General features: G+C 43.4%; 1 long non-coding RNA gene across 1 annotated transcript in view; it reads right to left on the bottom strand.

The window, feature by feature from the left end:
* Positions 1 to 3427: 3427 nt before the first annotated feature.
* Positions 3428 to 21966, bottom strand: part of LOC122222722 — a 28067-nt gene continuing 9528 nt past the window's right edge. The window contains exon 3 of the long non-coding RNA XR_006203819.1: positions 3428 to 3900. This is a non-coding gene — a long non-coding RNA (uncharacterized LOC122222722). The remainder of the gene's footprint in view (positions 3901 to 21966) is intronic.

Consider the following 21966-nt stretch of genomic DNA (forward strand, 5'->3'; position numbering starts at 1 on the left):
CTATGACCCATTCTTCATTTATTCAATAAATATTTTTGAGTGCCTACTCTGTGCCAGACATAAGAAAACATTGAGTATTACCTTATTATTTTACTGGTAGAAAAACCACAATGCAGATTTCCAGTCCAGGCAGCAATCTATGATGCCAATGGTGCACAGATAATAACACATTCTTCTTTTTCATAACCTTTTCACTAAAACTCAGTATACAGATACTGAGGCACAAATTTTATAAGTATGCAGCTGGATGAATTTTCACAAACTCAACACTCTCACACAACCAACACTCAAATCCAGAAACAGCACATCATCATAGTACCTCAGAAACTGACTTTACATGTCCTTCCAGTCAGTGGCCCTCCACCAAAGGTAGTCACTGTCCTGAATTCTTTCTTTTTTTTTTCATGTTTACTTATTTTGAGAGGGAGAGAGAGAGAGAGAGCACAATCAGGGGAGGGAGAGAGAGAGAAAGAGAGAGAGAATCCTAAGCAGGCTCCATTTTACTGTTGATGAGCATTTGAGTAGTGTCCAGTTGGGGGCTGTTATATAAAATGCTGCTATGGACATTCTTTTACATGTCTTCTGGTGAACACGTAGATGCATTTCTCTTGGCCATATACCCAAGAGGAGTGATATGTTCTCTTAAATAATAAAGATCTAAAAAGGCTTTGATGGGGGTGCCTGGGTGGCTCAGTTGGTTAAGCATCTTGATTTCGGTACAGGTCATGATCTCAGTATTCTTGGGCTCAAGGCTTGCATCACGCTCTGTGCTGATGGCAAGGAGCCTGCTTGGGGTTCTCTCTCTCTCTCTCTCTCTCTCTCTCTCTCTCTCTCTGTTGCTTCCCTTCTCTCTCTCTCTCAAAAATAAATACATAAACTTAAAAAAAATTATAAAATACAAGGCTTTGAGAAGTATATTATAAATCGGATTTTTGTTGCTGGTGGTACATATGGATCTACCTTGACCCAACCAATTTCTTCTCATATCTTCCTTTCCAATTTTGTGTCATGATCTGGTTCTGGTACCTGGAGCAAGTTTGGGTGGTGGTAACTTCTGTCCTGTCAGGGAAATTCACTCAAGACTCAGGCCATGACCTACAGAACAAAGCAGTGGAGCATTGACTGAATGCTCATACACAGTTAAATAAATAGAAAGAGTTCTGTGGAGAAAAAAGTAAAAATAAAAAGACTCAGGCCATAGCCAAGGTTGCTGAGCTGGTCAGCAGCAGGCAGCCTGGGAAGTAACCACAACATGCCCTGGGGCAAAGATGACAGGTTTGCAGAGAAAACCAAGAAGCCATTCTTTGGGGGCTTCCGAAATCACTGCCACTACACTCCAGTCTCTATCTCCAGGGCTCACTGTTCCCTCTGATTTCAGACCCTCTTTGTGCCAACTCTGAATCTCTGATTTTCTCTGGAAAGACTGCGAGTGTTTTGTCATGAGCGTCAGAGACCAACCACAGGCAACCACTGTTGCTCAGATGGCAGGATTCACCTAATGCCAATGGGCCCAACACTGACTTGGCACATTCCAGAGGGTGAGGGAGACTTGGTCACTCTGCCAGTTCTCAGGCTGACTCCCCACACATCCCACCCCCGGCAACACCCAGTAAGGTTGAGGGCCTCCTGTGTAGAACTGGACAGATCTTCCAAAATGGTAGGCTCTGGACAGACTTTTCCATTTGTATTGACTTGCTGAATAGTCACACCTATTCCCTCCATCTCAGTGTGGTGGGTACAATTCCATATTACAGGTGAGAGGATTGGAGGTTGCTGGAGGTTATACACTTGCCTACTGTCATAAAGCTAACACACAGGAGAGCAAGAATATCAACCAAGATCCAAATCTCGGTGCTTTCCGATACAAGTGGAGTCTTAAACATTTTAGTATTAGCCTAAATAAAAGATAGTCAGAAAATCAGCAAGGGTAGCTAATGGAAAGAACATGGAAGTAAAAAATTGGGAGATCCAGGTTTAACCTTCCATTCTAGTTCACCACTACTAATTGGGTGACCCAGGAGAAGTCACTTAAGCTGTCAGAGTAATAGTGTCTTTAACTGAAAATGAAAGGGTTGTATATTACCCACAGACCATTCTTCCATGAGGGCAGGGACTGTGTCTTTTTCTCCTAACTGTAGCATTCCTAGCACCTACCATAGTGTCTGGCCCATAATAGATACCTAATAAGTGCTGGATAAATGAATAAATGCATGAGACTACATATCAGAACCTCTTGCAGGGTTTTTCACATGTACACGCCAATGTCTCACCCCATAAGCCCTGGTGCATGAAGCCCAATCATATAAATTTTAAAAAGAAAAAGAAAACCTCTCTGGGCAGTTCTGATTCAGATCCATAGTATGAAGTCACTTTACAGCTCTAAAATTCTATTATTCTATTAAATCAGCTGTATAAACGATCCATTACTAAGTTCAACATAAATTTATTTACTCAGTTTTATATAGTTCCTTCTTCATTAGGAAAAATAGGCAATATGTGCTCTAGATTCCTTAATATCACTGAGAAATTGGTCTCATTTCTTTCCTTGTCTTCAACTAATGTGTCCCCATTTTTCCTTTCACTGCTATATCCGTCTCCCAGTTGCTTTTAAGAGTCTATTCTTTTCCTTGAATTACACCAGTTGGATTAAGACCATAATATCTGTAAAAATAAAATACCCAAATAAATTAGAAACAAAATAACTTCTTATTTTGGTAAAATTCCTATGTGCTGGTCCACAAGTATTTCCCCCTTTTCCTCTGGTCTTGAGTTTTCAGTTAGAAAGAGTCACTGCAAAATTTGTCTTTATTCAGCACTTGGTAAGTATTTCACATTAAAAAGAGGGAAAAGGAAGAAAAACTAAATCAAATCAACCTTGCAAATAAGTCAAATGACCTGGTAGCCAGTATTGCTAACCTGTTTTTGTCTCAGCTGGGAAAAAGCTAGCTAATACTGGTTTTCTTCAGTGTTTTCCCAATAGAGGCATTACCCCCATCCAAGTAGTATTTGTCAGGCTGCAAGGAAGCCATCCTTACATTAAATATTGACTTATTTAAGCATCTGCTGAAGGTTTTTCCAGAGCTGGAGCTTAAGACTCTTCCCTCTTCTGCTTACCTGAGAAACACCGACCACCCCTATTACAACAGGGGTCGGCAATCCTACAGCCTTGCTCTCTGTCTTCTACACACCCATGTTCACTTAACCTAATCCAGAAGCCAAGGCCAAGAGCAAGCTACTCAATTTTCTCGCTTGCCCCCTCCAGTCCCTGGGTCCTCTGTGGCTTTTCCACTTGGGTGTTATTAAAAAAGAGAAGAGGGCAAGAGAGAGAGTGTTTGCTGGCTCCTTTGCCAACCAGGCCCTTCCTTCCAAGGCCACATGGCTCCAGTTTCTTTGTTTCCTCTTATGTTTAATTTTCTTTGGCCCAGACTTTCCTCATTGGTTTTCTTTTCGCATTTTATCACCATAAATTAATTAAAATGTTTCTGGCACTGAGTTCACATCTGATCATCTTGGCAGGATCCCCTTACACAGATGGCGAGGAGATAAAGAGCGATCCAAGCATCCAAGAACAAGAACGGCCCACATAGGGAGCTGGGCAGAGAGACTGCAAGAGGAGAGGAGAGGCCAATGAAAAACAAATAGCCACCAGGCTGAACTGAAAAGTTGGGTTGGAGAGTGAGGGACACAGGGAAGTAGGGGGTGATTTCTGGGGAGTCTTTGTATTCTTCCATCCCTTCCCCAAACCTCCCAGAAGACATCTTGTTACCAATTAGTGGAAGAACCAGAAGCGATTGTTCTACCTCTCCCTCCTCTCCCTCCTCTTCACCCTTCGGGTTTCGGTGGCCGGGATGGGCTACACAGGTGCTGGGAGATGGGGGCCATGTCAGAAGAAAAAGGTGGCTGGAGTGGATGGGAAGAAGCAAAGATTAATCTTGACTGAGAACTTAGTATGGGTCAGACACTCTGCTATACCCTGGGAACATAAGAAAGAACAAGACATACGTGTTCCTTCTCCTCGTGGTATGACACGAGGGAAGACAAACATTCAATACCAAATGGTGGAGGGGAAAGAAAGCTACCCTAGACTTAGAACTTGAAATATGTTTTTGGCATTGATCAGAAGTGCATTGCAGGGATAGACATGATGCCAATGACCTAGAGACCAGGCGCACCACTCCCAGTGGTCTGGCCACATTGAAATTACTCCAGAGGGGCCTGAGCACCTCGCCGAGGAAGCTCTTGGGCTCATGACACTCAGGTGGGAAAGAGAAAACCTTGCGATACTCAGCAAGGGAAGGGACGCAGACCTATGGCCATCCATAAACTTCCAGAAGGCTATTTGAAAGGAGAGTTAAAACCCTATTGATACTTTAACCTTGGGGTGCCCGGGTGACTCAGTCAGTTAAGCACCTGACTCTTGGTTTCAGCTGTCATGATCTCACAGTTTGTGAGTTCGAGCCCCACATCAGGCTGTGCTGGCAGTGCAGAGCCTGCTTGGGATTGTCTCTCTCCCTCTCTCTCTGCCCCTCTCCTGCGCTCTCTCTCTCTCTCTCTCTCTCTCTCTGTCAAAATAAATAAATAAATAAACTTAAAAAAAAAAAGACTTTAACCTTTCTTTATCTACAACTACTGACACAGAATGTTGTCTTGGTATGGAGGGACCACTCTCCTCATCGAAACCAATAAACAGAATAATTAGTTTGTGACTAGTGCCTGAGCAAAATAAACAGGATGCTGGGCTGAAGAATAATAGAGGTTGTGACCACGTTCGCTAGGGCAATCCAGACAGACCTCCCTAAGTGATGGCATGTAAATGGAAAGACTGGAAGGATCCCAGGGACCTCAAATTAAAAATGTAGCATCAGAACTACTACAATTCAACCAGGCTCAGGCCGTGAAGCACCAAAGCCCCATGCTGGTGTCCAGGGAGACTAAACAACAGGTCCGAGTCACAGAGCTTATGGTCTTCTAGAACTGCCCAGGCTCGGAAGCCAGAGATCTGGTCATTGTTTCCAGCAGATCTGGCCTGACCACGTGCTCACTGAAAATCAGTTAGGTCTGCTGATCCCTGGAGCAAAGCGACAAGGGCTTTCCAGGTGCTTATGCCCTCTACTCAGGGGACAAAGGAAACATAGCCCAAATCCTTTGCTTCACTCTTTGGCCTCCATAAGTGCCAAGGTTAGAAGGGGCCACAAACAATTGCTTTATTGAGGCCCTTTTGTAAGAAGAAGAAAATCGCTCAAAAGCCCCAAATGGTCCAGCTCCTCCCTCTGGCATTCCTAGCCCTCCAGCCCTCACTGGTCACTTTTTCCCCCACCGCCTCCAAGTTTCTTGAGCATTTGAACGCATGCATTTGGGTTACTATAACCCTATTTCCTACATGTCCAGGCCCTCCACCCACCCTGACTCCAACTACCTCTGACAGGACTATAAGCTTCTCAGGGATAAGAACTGAGTTGTGGGGCTCCTGGGTGGCTCAGTCAATTAAGCATCTGACTTCGGCTCAGGTCATGATCTGAGGTTCGTGAGTTTAAGCTCCGCATCAGGCTCTGTGCTGACAGCTCAGAGCCTGGAGCCTGTTTCAGATTCTGTGTCTCCCTCTCTCTCTGATTCTCTCTCTCTCTCTTAAAAATAAGTAAACATTTTTAAAAATAAAAAAAAAAAAAGAACTGAGTTGTGTACTTATTTTTTCCTGAGCACTTAGTAGGTGCTTGATAAACACAACAAATTTAATTTTAAAGTTACAACAAATAAATATCTCATTTCCAAATTGCTAAACATTAGCTGTTAAAGCATGTTCGTTTGGGTTTTTTTTTGACATCCCTGAATTTTATCTTGCCAATTTATTTTAGAAATCTTCAAAGAAAGAGAGAGGGAGGGAAGAAAGCACTAAAGTCCCCTATTGTTCTTTACTCATTTTTTTTATTATTCTAATGTAACAAGCAAAATCTATCAGTGATGAATATAAATGAGTAGAGATCAACCATATATATATATATGTATATATATATGTATATGTACATATATATATACATACACACACACACATACTGATTTGTTCAAAAAAACTTTCTGTATGGATTTCTTTTTCAAGAATATGAGGGGATGCATTCTGAGAAGAAAACAAAAAATATTTTAAAAAATTTAATGTTCCAAGCCCTCCCTGTTTTTCTGTTCTTTGTTTCTGTTCCTAGAGTCCTGTACCCTGCTTTCCCAGCATCACTAAACTCAGAGAAATGCAGAGCAGATTAAACCATGAAACAATATGTTAGAGAGCTCCGAGGCCCCACAAACCTCAAAGATACGGGGTCAAGAGAGTGCTATTATTTTTATATTAGTTTTACATTTGTCTCTGCCTTTGAAACAATTCCTAATGTTTTTGTCTTGTCCTTGCACTTGCACTGGGTCTCGCGTGTGCGGTGCGGCTACAGTTACAAAGCAGAGCCAGAGAGAGTTCTCGGTCAGAGACTCGGGGCCTGAGAACAGGCAGGGTCTGAAAATCACTTGTCCAGTGGCTCCGGCCTGGAGGTGGATTGAAACCCTCTGGAAAATCGGGACTTCCACCTCTGACATGCAGGTTTAGGTTGCTCCTTAAAAACAGCTCGGAGCTCTGTCTGTCTGTGCTGGCTGAGGGACGTTTTGCACACATGGCTAACACTGTCCATCTCCCACCCCTCGGGATGTTGAGTCATGTGGATTTCCTAATCATCAGCCACACACTCTCTGTTTGGGGTATAGCGCCTTCTCTCCCATATTGCACTTTTTTTTTTTTTTTTTTTTTTGGTATTTGAGGGCTCAGGAAGTCAGACAAGAGTGAGGCATGAAAAGATCTAGTTTAAGATAGATAATTTAAATAAGAACAACCTTACCGTAAGATAACTAGACATGTTGTTTCATTTAAGCACCACAAGAATCCCACAGGGTAAGCAATTAGTATTCTCTTTTGTACATTAAGAAAAGGAAGCACAGAAAAGTCCACTATCTTGCCTTTAGTGGGCTGGAGGGCTTCCAGGTAAAGCTGTGAGCCCAAGCTGTCCAGCCCCAAAGCTGGTAAGATCTCTGCTGTGACACATCCTCTGCTCCTTGAAGTGCAGGCACACAGACAAAATTCCAGTTTTACAAAGGGCAGGAAATCAGCACGGAAGCAGAAGGGACTTGTCCACAGACTGTGAATGTGTCTCCAGAACCCATGAAAAAGTAGGTCTTAAGCCCAGCCCTCCTGATTCAATTTCCCTTCACTCTTCTCACAGATGATAGTCCTATCCTTTGTCTTATGAAACTCCATCTCAAACACAAAGTTGACATTCAAGACATCTCAGACAACTCAAAATAAATTCCTTACCAAGAAGAAGAATACCAAGCAACCACATTGAGGCACAGAAACCTTACCAGCTTGTCTTTTTAAGTTTTTAATTTTGCTACAAATCTAGAGGCCATGATCAGCTGCTGGTAAATTCTGCCATAAGTCCACAGTGGCTCCTTGCAATGAATTAAGACAGGCAACTATCTTGCCACAGATAGAATAGTATTATCTCTATTTCATTCAAACAAAATTCTTTTTAAATGATGCAGTCCCAACCTGAAGCCATCAGATACATGCCAGGAACCAGCCAGCTACTTCTTTCTCCTCAACACACACACACACACACACACACACACACACACACACACACATTTTTCTTTCTTTTTCATCCTTGTTGGGCAGATAGGGGTGATAGGAGAATGGAAAACCAAACTACCAGTTCACATCTGGAAGCCAGGCCCCTGATCCAGTTCAGCTCAGATAACCTGTCAACCGGTCATAGTCCATGAGATCAGAAACAATACCTTTCAACTAAAACATTTTTCTCAGGGTAAATTCTCATGACAGTCCAAAGATACTGGACTCAGGTTTGCACTTGCAGTTAGAAAGAGAAGTATTGGGGCGCCTGTGTGGCTCAGTCAGTTGAGCGTCCGGCTTCAGCTCAGGTTATGATATCAGGGTTCGTGGGTTCAAGCCCCACGTTGGACTCTGTGCTGAACACTTGCTCAGAGCCTGGAGCCTGCTTCAGATTCTGTGTCTCCTTCTCTCTCTGCTCCTCCCCCACTCACGCTCTGTCTCACTCTGTATCTCAAAAATAAATAAATGTAAAAAAAAAAAATTAGAAAGAGAAGTATTGCCTGTCTCCAGCTCTTGGGGTCACGTGCCAGAAGCCGTGTCTGGCATTCAGTCTGTGTTCACTGGTAAACATTAGCGACACCAGCTTTGGCTGGCAAGCAGTGCAGTCCCCCCATCAGAGAGAGGTGAGATGGGGAAGCTGCTGCTGTTATTTTTAAATGTTTATTTATTTATTTTTGAGAGAATGAAAGACAGACAGTGAGCCAGAGAATCCCCAGCAGGCTTCCCACTGTCAGTGCAGAGCCCAATGCAGGGCTCAAACTCATGAACCATGAGATCATGACCTGAGCCAAAATCAAGAGTTAGACACTTAACCAACTGAGCTACCCAGGCGCCCCTCTCCACAGTGCTCTGTAAAGCCTGGCTCCCCACACCCCCTTGCACTGCACCCAATAATCACACCGTTTCTCCCTGTGACTCCCAAAAGAATGGACAGGCCTCAGAACCCTGGATGTCCCACTTATCCCAAGTTGTGTAAGAGACTGGATCTCGCTCTGTGCATCCGCAGTGACCTGGGAACTGGGCATGAAGCCACTTGAAGGGGTAAAGGAAAATACCTCCCCTCCACTCCCCATAAAACTGCTTATAAAGAAAACAGAAGTAATTATGGGAAAAAATGCTTAAAAACCTAGAGGGCTCTATTAAAATGAACCTCACATGGATTCTAGTTTAAGTTTCCAAGACTCAGGCAAGAAATTTTCATGTTTAAAGCCTTCCTCGTCCAAGATGTTTGGTATAGCCAGCATGGTTGTCCAGAAGCCTAAACAAGCTCATCGAGGTGACTAGTGGCTTTTCTTTATTTTTCATTTATTGCAAAAAAGGCACTAAAATAGCAACAAAGGAAATTAGAAGAGAGAAAATTTCCCCCACTTTCACCACAAACCATGAACTTGCTTTTAATCTCATCTTCCCCCTTCTATTCTTTGTCCATGGGCCAACACAATTTTTACATAGTAAATAAATGTCTCTCTAATCTCATTGTTAAAAAATGTTTTCCAAGTAACTGAATATATTAAAATCCCACAGTGATCCATCTAGCCACACTCTGAGCCACATCCCCCCAGTTAGATCTGTACTGAGCCAGTCATTTTTTAGGTCTAAAGAATCTTTATTTGTACTAAAGCAAGCCAGTTCCAAGTGGGTGTGAATAGCACCCAAAACCCAATAAGTCAGAGCCGGACCATAAACTGCCAGTATACACTGAACACCAGCTTAGCTGGATGTCTTCCACTTGCCCCTCCAGATCTACCCCCTACCCTTCTCCACTCTGCTCTGTGCCCAGGAAGGCTGATCCACATGGACTTCGTCTTGGGCTCCCATCCCTCTGCCTTCTAGTTGAGGTCCACCAATGGAAGGCACCGTCAAGAGATCAGAGGGCAAGAGGAGAGTGAGATCAGGGTATTTATTCCCCCAGCTCCTTCCCTGCTGGGTCTCTATGGATTGGACATGTCTTTCTCCTGAAGGCCACAGCTCCTCTCCTGCAATCTTCCAGTCCAGCCACAACTACCATTCTCAGGGCTCAGTAACTGTGCCCTCCTCTCGCTCCTGCAGTCTAATGGTGGTAAGGCTTTCCAATATTCCTGGTTTTCCTTGACTGTACCCAAACCTTTATCATTAAACCCTTTTCTTGGCTTGCTCTCTTGATATGCCATTGGTTTCTACTGGGGCCCTGACTCATTCATCAGGCAATGCAGAAAATGATTACTGAACACCAAGTCATGTTCTCGTTTCATCCTGTGTCTAAGGCCAATGGTGGGAAAACAGGGCATCCTATAGCTGTAGTCCAAAAGAAAACTTCAGAGAAAAATCAATGACACAGATGGAATTCAACACAATCTTGTAGAGGACCTAATACCTGCCCAAGAACTGTGCTTGGCCCTATATCTCAAGGCCGCCCTATCATGCCAGGGCCACAGCTAGATGGACCCATGACCTTCAGATACCTCTGGTTCCCCTGTAGATCCTCTCAAGCCATTGCTGTAGCAATCAGCTGCACACAGGTACAGCCAGCAGCAACTTGGCCTCAGCTGCACCCACAATCTCTCATGTTTTGTCTGGGAGGCTCCTCTTACATGGCAGCACGGGACATCTTGTCATTCACATTTCATAAACCTGGAAGTTCAAGGAAGGTAAGCCCATGGGACAAACCTTGACCTATGGAGCATGGGTACCAGTGGACAAAGTGTTGCCCTCTTCTGTCGCTTAGGCAGAGAATCCTGAGGTGCATTCTCTATGACTCCTCACACGATTCCCAGTGAACTGAGTCCCAGTTGCCCAAGGTGGTGACCAGCTCAGTGATGAACCTTGTCTTGGCTTTCCCTCTTTCCAGGTCACTATTCCCAACCCTCCTTTCTCATTCTCTCTCTCTGTCTCTCTCTGTCTCTCTCTCTCTCTCTCATTCCCTTCGGATTGCACACAAGCCCTTCTCTCCAGCTTTGCTTTCTGGAGAAAGCCCAAGCTAAGGTAATGAGAACTTCTTAATTGCTCAAAAACATAAGAAAAGCTCAGAAAACAGAGAAAAAAACAATGAGGAAAACACCTCCTTTTTATGCCTGTTTGAAATTCATCCCCCAGGTCTCAATGGCCTGGCCAGCAAACCCCAAGATCTTCAAACTTCCCCCAACCCCATAAAAATATGTCCAGGCAGAACCACACTACAATACCAGCTACAAGGTATCTGAGCTTTAGATGACTCAGTACTTTACATTTGTTCTACATCTGTTCTCTTTCAGTGGGGAAATGAATAAACCAAGACTGGACACCCAAGAAATATGATGGGAAAGTTCTCTCACCCCCCAAAGACTTGAAGAAATGCACAAAGCTTGATTTCTACAATTTATCTTCAGACTGTTCTATTTGCCTGATGCATAAAGAATCATTTCCTCACACCTCAAGATTTTTGCTAATTATCCAGCTTGTTTCCAGAAATTTTTCCCGGTACAAATCATCTTTTTTTTTTTTTAAGAGAGAGAGACTGCACACGTGTGTGAGCTGGGGGGAGGGGGAGAGAGAGAGGGGGAGAGAGAATCTTAAGCAAATTCCACACTCAGCATGGAGCCTGATACAGGGCTCGATCTCATGACTGTAAGTAAGATCACAACTTGAGCTGAAATCAAGAGTTGGACGCTCAACCAACTGAGCCACCCAGGTGCCCTGACAAATCATCTTTAAAAAAAAGAAAATGCTTTGCTTTCCCAGGAAATCAAGAAATGACTCCCCTAGTAGTCTTTTGAGTCTGAAAGGAAATATATTGGTTTCCTGCATCTGTAGTCCAGGGTGGAGGGGGAAGAGGAGAGAACAGGTGATAGAAACAGGTAAACCCGAAGAGTAGACATGTAGAAGAAGAAAGCAGGGTGGGTACAGTCCAGGGGTAAGGCACTGAAGACCAGACTTCAGCACTCAGGAAGCTCTATTCCTGGAGATGTCAAATGGAATAACTTTAAGCAAACCACTCCACATTCCTTTAAGTCGGTTGAGATTCTTTTCAGTCCATTCATCTGTAAAATGAGAAGAAATTCCACTTATCTGGAACAAAGATCAATAGCAGAAGACTTCACATATATGAATATGCTGGGGCCCACAAAAAAGAAGCTAGAAAGTCTGATAGAATGAGCTAGTCTGACACCAACCTAATATCCAGCTTCAAATTAAAATATGCCACGTGTTAGGTAGCCTTCCAAATAAACCCCTTCTGGAGAGGTAAGCACAGAGTTCTAATTCCTAATAATGTTGGTAGGTTATATGAACAGGATTTCCACTTCTTAGTGTCTGCCTTAACTTTGTAAGTCAGCCCCCAGGCATGCATGCAATTCCCCCCTCTCCTTGCCTTTGTTATTTTATCCAGCAATAAAGCCCCGTGCCCAGGGCCACACATGGGGCTGAGATGAACATCACAGGCCCAAGCTTTGTGGAAAATAGTCTTTCAGCAGCAGCATCTGGCTTCTTGGCATGTTCCCCCAGCTGTTGTGCTGACAGCTCTGAAGTTGCTTTTTACTTTGTCATATGGTTTCGCTGCTAATGGGCTGTCTCTTGCTTGTCCTCCTCTGGGTCATTTTTCCCTTCAACTCACAATGAGTTCCAAGAAAATTGCACACTATGACTCCCCTGAAGGAAAGCCCCTGTCCCTAGTTGCTGTGGCATTCAGAGGGCCTGGCATCCCAAGTGGGGGAGTAAGCAGTCCTAACACTTGAAGGGGAAACATCTCATTACACTACCCGGTACATTTATTCCGCAAGAAGTAGGTTTAGGAAGGGGCAATTAGGAAACTTGACAGGCACAGGTGGTAGACTACCATAAAGCATTATTTGTCTTTGTGTTTCCACAGGACCAATCGCCATAGTACCCAAGGCTTAAACAAGCACATAATTTTGACACAAAAGACCACAACTAACTTCTCATAATTGGCAATCCTGTTGGATTCCAAGTATTTTCTCCTCTTGGTGCCAATCTCAATACCCAAACGTGACATTTAGCACCTGCAAGTGGTTTCTCAGGCCCCAGCTCTCACATCGATAGTCTGTGGAGTCTCTGTATGTGCAATAACAGAACAGACAAGGGCTGGATGTCCAAACAGGAGCCTGCTTTCCTGAAACTCTATGAGCGACTGAAGAAACCAGCACACAGTTGGCTTCTCATTCAATACATCTGGAGATAGCCAGGGTCCAGATGAGCCCATGACAACTTACAAAATGATCAGAAGCCAGCCAAACATGCACTTGACCTTTGTGAGTCCACAATCGGGCTGCCCCATACTGTTGAAGGGACTGAGCACTGCTAACTACAGAAAATGCCATTCCTACAGGGTACTGATGGTGGGGCCCTGATGTTGTGCCACACAATGGCCCTGCCCTCAGCAAACAGATAACTAAGGCCCTGCCCTTGGTAAACAGGTGACTGGGGAATAGAGGACAAGGGCAAATAACCACAAATTTAAACTTCCCAAAATGTAAATGACAGAGGCTATAAGAATATTTTTAGAAAATGTAAAACACAAATCCTTGAAATAAGTACAAATGAATTTCTGAGGTGACTGAAGAGAGTTGATTTAATCCTAAAAGGTGGAAGTTTCTGGCAGAGCAAAAGAGAGTGAAAAGAAAATAATCTGAAGAAGAAGGAGAAGGGGAAGGGGAAAGACAAAGACAATGTGACACGATAGCAGCAGAGAAGCCTAAGACAAAAATATGGATGAAGTTGGAGTTACTTCTTCAGAGAAATTCAGGAGACATCTAAAGTATTGGTTATGTGCCTAGAATCCAGTTTTCTCTCAGCTCTCTCATCCTTCATCTGCCAACCTCTTCCAACCCCATTCTTGTCCTCAGTGAATATTTGAGTTCCTGGACTAGGCCCTGAGGAGAACTGAAATATGAATAAGACAAGATGCCTGACTTCCAGAAGTCGAAATCTAAGGGACAAGGTAGGGCGGCATGGGACTACTCCCTTACACTGTATAAAATGCCACCAGCATCCCAAGGAGAGACAGGTCACTTCCAACAGGGTGACAGGGGAGTCTCAGGGAAGAAGTAGCACCTGGGACAACAGTTAGGATGTCAGCAGGTAGAGGTGACAGAGAGCACAATGCAGGCAACAGTAACACATAAATAAAGACACAGAAGCAAAGCATATGGCATTGGGAAGAGGCGGCTTAGAATAAAAGGATGTGAGGGGAAACAATGGATATGAAGATAACTTCATGTAATTTAACATTGGAAAGTCTGCCTGAAGACTATCATTGGAGGCCTTAAATGAGTAAGGAGGCTGGACATTCTCTTGAGTCCATAGGAAGTAACCCACTGTCATTACTCATCTATTAAACTTTGAGCAGAGAGTGATATAATCAGAGCTGGGCTTTAAGAGAAGCTCTATCTGGGGTGCCTGGGTGGCTCAGTCAGTTAAGTGTCCAACTCTTGATTTAGGCTTAGGTCATAATCTCACATGGTTCATGAGTTCAAGTCCCACATCAGGTTCCTCTAAGAGTGGGGAGCCTTCTTGGGATTCTCTCTCCCTGTCTCTGCCCCTCTTTTGCTTGTGCGCACATGTGTTCTCTCTCTCTCTCTCTCTCTCTCTCTCTCAACGTAAATAAATAAACTTAAAAAAAAAAAAGAAGAAGCAGCTTTATCTAGCAGCAGCGTTCTTATTAACTGGAGATGGTGGAGACTAGCAGCCCAGGACAAATTAGCAGGTGACACTGGATAGCAGCCGTGGCACCAGGAATGGAAAGTGGGAGACGAACGCCAGCAAAACCAGGCAACCTTCTTGATGTGGCAAGCAAGAAGTGGGAAGAAGAAAGAACAAGCTGAGGTTCCGAGAGAGGCCTAAGAAAAGAGGAACAGGATGCTAACTGGAACAGACAGAAGAGGCATGAATTTTACTTTCATACATTAAAATCTTGAGGTGCTGGTGGAATATCCAGCTGGAGACACTCAGTTGGAAGGTGGGTGAGTGCTGGCACTTGTGTGAGAGGTTGGATTGGAGAGGATGCCCTGCAGGCCCAGGGTCAAGCCCTGACTCTGCCTCTAGCGTGTCCTACTTGTGTGATTTGAAGCAAGTTAGTAACCTTTCTAGATCTCAGTTATCTCATCTGTAAAATGGGGATAACAATGGTATTAATATCCCAAGCATCCTTGTGAAGATTAAATAAAAGAATAGGTGTTAGCACAGCGCCTAGAAGACAGCAAGCCTTCAATAAATACAGTCGACCCTTGAACAACTCGGAGGTTGGGGCACTGATCTCCCCCCCACAGAGTTAAAAATTCATGTATGGCTTTTGATTCCCCAAGAACTTAACTACTAATAGCCTCTTGTTGACCGGAAGCCTTACTGATAACAGAAACAGTCGGTTAACTATATGATATATGTATTTTATACAGTTGTGTTATATGTATTATATACCGTATTCTCATAATAAACTTAAAGAAAAGAAATGTTATTAAGAAAATCATAAGGAAGAGAAAACACATTTACAGTACTGTACTGTAAAAAATACTATATAAGCGGACCTGTGTAGTTCAAACCCGTGTCGTTCAACTGCACTGTCAATGGAACCATTCCCTTCATTAGAGTCATCAACTCAGTTCTTAATATTGCACCACAGCTGTCCTCCTGTTCCCTTGTCACTTGGGGCCCTTGTGTGGGCTTGACTTGTAGCCCACCTGCCTCCTTCTGTTCTCTGGGGTCTGGCCCACCCCGGTCCCTGTCTGATCCGCCCAACTCATGAGCCCCCAACTCTTCCCTGTGACATGCTCAAGCCTTGATAAACGCCGTGTCCCCCAAACTTGCCTTCCGTCATAGATCCTCACCCTGAATTCACAATCCACTGCTGCCCACGTCCTGGTGGGATGATTTGTTTTCTAACCTGGGGTCAACATGAGGGGAAATGGGCCCATGCCTCAGCCAGAAGGGTTTGACTTCAAGCCTTGCACAATATATTTCCTTACTATAAAAGTTGTAAAACATTGGGATAATGTTACCGTTTACTACCCCCTCCTTTGTGCTCCCATAGCACACTGTCCGTTTCTTGTGACAGAATTTATCAGGCTATGTTATAGTTGGTTATGTCACTGCCTCCCCTGCTGAGCCACGGGCTCCTCCAGGGCAGGGACCAAACCTTATTCATCTTTGTTTCCCCAGGCCTACCATAGGTGTTCAATAAATATGGAAAGAGAGTTAACAACAGCATACATCTGTATAGGTCCTTATGTTTTGCAAAGGCCACTGAGGGAGATGGTGGAATCTGGCTCTAGAATGCTCAGCTATAATTTTTCTCTTGTTCAGTGCACCTTGAGTAAGTATAGCCATCAAAATGGGAAGGAATAACAGGACCACATGCCAGTTTTAAAAAGCAGCAGTTCTAAGACTTTCAGATTTTACTGTTCGGCTTTTAAAAGAAACTTTTAATTGGGGGTAGAAACATGGTATTCCCAACGACTTATTTTGCCAAGTAGGTGCACTAAAGAATAACAATCGTTACCAACTGCTAACTCTTTTCATTTGGCAAGAGAAAGATTTTTAAGCATCCCTTCCTCAAAAAAAAAAAAAAGGAGTGGCATAAACATAAGCCTAGAATAAATGAAAACCTTTTAAATTGATACAATTGGCTTCATGAAACCGTGGTACATTAGCCTGTCTTCTCTATAGTTCACCAAAGATGGCGGACGCGCTCCAGTGCCCCAACTCATGTTGGACACTACATACCAGAGACTGCAGTGTTCCTGGCTGACCGAACTTGCTGCATTCAAGTTTCTTATTGTGGAAAAAATATATGTAACATAAAATTTACCACTTTAACCGCGTTTAAGTGCACAGCTGGGTGGCATTAAGTACATGCCTATTGTTGTGCAACCATCGTCGCCATCCATCTCCTAGGAACTTTTTCATCTTCCCAAGCTGAAACTGCAAACCCGTTAAATAAGAATTCCCCAGTCTGCTGCCCCTGGCAGCCATCTTTCTGCTTTGCGTCTGTATGAATCTGACCACTCTACGTACTTCCTATAGTGGAATCATATAACATTTGTCTTTTTGTCACTAGCTGATGTCAGCGAGCATAATGTCTCCAAGGACTGTCCATGCTGCAGCAGTGTCAGAACTTCCTTCTTCTTCAAGGCTGAATAATATTCTGTAGTACGAATATACCACATTTTTTCTAGCCATTCATCTCTTCGACTTGTGGGCTGTTGCCATCTTTTGGTTGGAATTTTTTAGTTTATTTTTGTCACCTGTTAATAATCTCAAATAGGTAATATAAGCAAATTCAGAATCACCTTGCTGGTGCCGCACACGTGAGTCCTTCTCTGGGATGACCAAGCCTGCTTCTGCCTTTCCACAGTATGTGATCCACACAGGACAGTCTCATAGTACTTCACATTTAAGAACATTGTGGCGAAACTGAGTCATCACAAGGCACATATGGGCATACAGTGCTCAAAAGAACCATTGTCCTAACAGTTTGTATTCCATTTACAATGTGTGCTAATGCATTGGGTGGCCCCTGTCTTTGTATATCATTATCTGCACCAGTTATTTGCAGTTTTACCTGCATAAAATAGCAAATAATCCAAAAAGAATATTTCTAATCCCAATCCCAACCATCTTTGAACCATACACCCATTTGATGCAGATTTCAATGCATTGCGATGCTAATCTCACCTTCTATTTCAGAAGATACCTTCACACAATTAACTGATGCCTCATTCAAACTGGCACTTGAAAATTTTATTTTCAGCAAATCTTAGGTTAATATGAGATCTGACTTTCCTAAACTCACAAACAATGCCTTGGACGGACTAATCTTTTTCCTACAATTTCACTTGCATGTACAGAAAATCTCTGAACTAGCATCACCGAAGTTAAAAATACAAATTAAACACAGGACTGGATCTCAGGTTTGTGCTTCTGCTATGAATCAGGGATTTGGACTGAGCAAAATGACATCATCTACTCTATTTGATGGATGTTGTTATTTTGAATAGCATTTGTTTTGTAAGCATTAGGAATATATGTCCAACTTGACGCATAGATACAGTAAAATAGTAAAAAGGATGTAAGCTAACACCAGGAATACATGAAGACAATGTTGTCCCTTTAAAAGAGGTCTGTACATTTCTCAAGTTTGAGAGGCAGGAGTCTCGGGCTCTATTCCTGGAATGCTCCCCTTCATGTAAGAAGCAGTGGGGCAGGTCAAACCAATTAAGTGTTCCTAAAAACAGAGCTCACCAAATACCATGGCTGCAGAATAACACCACCAAGAGCCAGCCAGCAGCTTAGAGTGGGGCACGGAGAGGAATGACCCCAGGGGATACCAAGTTAAAAGCTCATATTTCACTTCCCTTACTTAGCACTTTCCTTTCAAGCTGCACCCTCTATCGGAGCCCTTGAGAACAACATCTCTTCACTCCTCCCAGGGGTGAGCACGCTCTTTTCCAGCTCCTGGGCCAGATTGCAGCCAAATGATCCGTCAGGCACTCCCCGGGGATAGGCAGACATTTGCCCTGAGATCTATAATACAATTTGACCTTCTTTATGCTGAAGTAAACACACCACCTGTCACCTCCGAAACTTCAGCCTTAGAGTCAAGCACATCTGGAATCAGCCTATAAACGTAGTCCCGAGATTAATGTTGAACAAGAAGAAAGGCTAAGGTATTCTGCCACTGATTTCCACTTACTGACAATTCCCACTCAGCAGCGATGTTAGGCTTCCACATATGGACACCTGAACACTTCCCTGTCAGCAACACTGTGCTTAGAGTGTCCGAAAACAAGCTTCGGAACACCTTAAAATACATTTTAGCTTCGTTTGAATCCCCAGCAGGTGGTTTTTCATTTCTCTGCCCTCAGTGGGCAGAATCAGAAATGCCAAAGCGAGTTCCAAACGTCCAACCACGCAGTGTGATGAGGTCTGCTCACACAAGACTGCCTCAGGCACATCTGGGGACTCTCCAGTTTTCACCCCTTGTCATTGTGGGGCCATAAGCTGAGATCCTAGATACTCAGAAATGCACACGAAATGTTCAAAGCTGCCACCTTCCCCAGAAAGATTACATTCCCAAGAAACCAAAAGGAGAAAGAGAAGCATGAAAATGTCTTATCTTGAAGCTAACTGAAGTACACCTATGTTGGATGAAAGGGTAAGTAAGGCCCCAGAAAGTCCCCATTTCACAAAAAAAGATCTCACCATGAACACCTGGAAATGAGCCTCGTGGGTCTTGACTCTTGAGATCAAGATATGGATCGTCCATAACCCTAGTTCTAACTCTAACTGACTAGAGAACCGAGGCACCCTGTTGACAGCGAGGATGACTACTTCACAGTAAACGAGATGTATCTCATTTCACAGCTCAGCACAACTCGGTAGGCTCCAGAGTTACACGTGCTGGGTTACTGAAATGGTGCCTCTTAGTCACAGCTCCTATGGTGCGTGCCAGGATTTAGCGGCACAATGTGATCGTATCACAAACATCCTGGCCCTCCTCCCTTTACCTCTGAAACCAATTTTGGTGACTGACGCTGCTTTCTTTGCAGCCTTATCAGCCTCTTCTCCCCTTCCGATTGTGGATCTGATCTCCTGCCCAGCATTCCTGTGTTTAGACTGTCTGGCTGAGGGCATTTCCCCTCGCTGCTTAACAAACAGGTTTCCGCAGCCTTCAGATTTGTTTTCTGTTTGTTTCCAACACAAGGCTGAGGGCACCGCTTTCTGGGAAGTTTCTAGTTGTTTCAGGGAGTTCCTAGTTTTTTCAGGGAGCTCAGCTTCCCGTTTTTCGAAGTGAGTTCCCTGAAGTCAATAGGTGATCGGTTGAATCATAAAAACAATTCTGCCCCCTGGAGAAACTGGCTTTCAAAGAAAAGTTTATGGCTTGCCTGTGTATTTGATAAGAGCGAACAGAAAAGAAAACAGAAGTCCTCCAAATCTTCTTCATGCCATTTTTCACGCTCTCACCCCAACTTCAATCCATCAAAAGTAATGCCACTTAGTCTTCTGTTAGATAGCTCTTACTAATGTACACTTCTCACTAACAACTATTAGAACTTCACTCTTACCTTGGTAACTGTAACTGAATATAAGATGGTAATCAACAGTCCTCTTATTCTTCCCTTGGGGCTTTGCTCTTACACATGGAATTTAAACACAAGAACATGTACTCCTGCACACCTCCCAAAGCCAGCTTGGCTTTATCATCTTCCTCCAAGACGTGGAACACTGTATCCCATAAACAGGGCTGGTAAGGGCATATCTGAGCCAACCTTTTCTTTGGCTGCCTTTCAAAAAGTTGTTTAAAACAAGATATGTTCTTGAACTGGAAAAAGGAATTACACATGATAACCTTGGAAAGCAGCTACTGGCTTTGCCCAACTAATATTATTGCACAACACCGTGACTTACCGTGGAATGGGACATACTCGTATTGAAATGTTATTCTGAGTATGACCATATAGTTGGTGTAATTAAACACTTACCAAATCAAATATGGGATAATTATGAAAAGGGTAATGAAAAACTCTGTGTTCTAATGACGTAACAAGTGATTCCAGTTATTGGTCTGCAACCTCACCACCGGAATTCTAACAGTAGCACCTGCTCTGGGAATTACCTTTCTGGTCTTAATGAATGAATTGTCCTGAGTCACTCACACCGTTCCTCCACTCCCCAGGACAATGACCACATTTGTCAGAGGGTAGCCTGTGCAATCGAAACATGTCTTTTTCCCTAGACAGAGCTAACTAGAACCATTAACCCCTGATACCATAACACCAGAGTTACTTAGCTAAACCAATCCAAATAGACCCCACCCCACTCCCCTCAACAAGCAGATGAAACATAGTTTTCTTTCACAACCTGTTAAAACAGACACATAAGCAAGCCCGCATTCAAGCCAGTGGACAAAAATATAGTCTGGGCCTCAATGGAGTGGGTCCACAGATACACTGTCTAATAAAAATTAACAACATGACCCAAAGAACACATACTTCTTTTGTTTACTTTGCCATTTGCTCCTTCAGTGAGAAGAAAGCTTGCTAAGAATTTCTGAACTGAGGTGGGGTTTTTTTGTTGTTGTTTTTTTTTTTAAGTTAACTGCAAGGCTTCCAAATGCTGTTATTGCAGAATTCTTCTGCGAGTGTGGTGTCAGTGTTACCGTGGAATCTAGAAGGGATGGATTCTGTTAACTGCCCCCTCAAGTACTCCCACCATCACCAGATGTTAAGATAATGATCAGCACATCTTGTTCTCCAAGGCATGAGTCCCACCAAAATCAGCAAGGGATTTCTCCCTGTTTCAAACACATTCAAATAGCATGGTCAGAAGGGACTCCCTGATTTTCTGGGCCATTATAGACTCATGCTTCCTCACGGTAAGAAGTAACTGTGGTCTTAGGGCACCTGGCTGGCTCAGTCGGTTAAGCATCTGACTTTGGCTCAGGTCATGATCTCACAGTTTGTGGGTTCGAGCCCCACGTCGGGCTCTGTGCTGACAGCTTGGAGCCTGGAGCCTGCTTTGGCTTCTGGGTCTCCCTCTCCCTCTGCCCTTCCCCTACTCGTACTCTCTATCTCTCAAAAATAAATAAACATTTAAAAAATTTAAAAAAAAAAAAAAAAGAAGTAACTGTGGTAAGAATCTGCAATGAACACTGAACTCAGAGGGACCTCCTGGCATAACAGTGACCTTCTTGCCCCAAGCCCCAGGTGCTTGCAGCATCTTTTCTGATTCAGCCAACACCACGGACTCACCCTCTAACTAAAGCAAAACTCTTGATTGCCTTACACCCAAGTTCCCCACCTGCAATGTGGAACAATGGTAACTGCTCCCAACTCAGGAATAAAGAACCGCAGGCTGCCCTGTGACAGAGTCATTATTTCAGTGGTAAGGATTCCTCTATTACTCTCATGGTTTTAACTCATGAAACAGAATGCATCATATGACTTGGGATTAATAAATTCCCCCCCAACATCTTTGGGAGACACAGTACAATTGTTCCATATAACTGTTCCTTTATACAGAAAAGAAGTTACTTACTCCATAACATACAATGAATCTATGGGGAAAAAAATTTTTAATAAAAATATCTTCAGCATTTTCTTCTGTCCTCCTTTCAAAGTGTGGGATACCCATTGAATTGAACGGGCAAGCAATTACTCTGGTATTAGTCCTCTCTCCTAAGTCTTCTTTAAGTTTTATCATAAGGAAAGAAATTCCCAAAGCATGATTTGTACACAGAAAGAATCGAATCTCAACTCCAAAACTGAAAATCTAATAGCCAAAAATTAAATTCATAAGTTTTATTTAAAAAAAAAAAAGACCTGCAAAATTGCTCTTCCCCT

The sequence above is a fragment of the Panthera leo genome, chromosome B3 (assembly GCF_018350215.1).
Source record: "Panthera leo isolate Ple1 chromosome B3, P.leo_Ple1_pat1.1, whole genome shotgun sequence".
NCBI lineage: Eukaryota > Metazoa > Chordata > Mammalia > Carnivora > Felidae > Panthera > Panthera leo.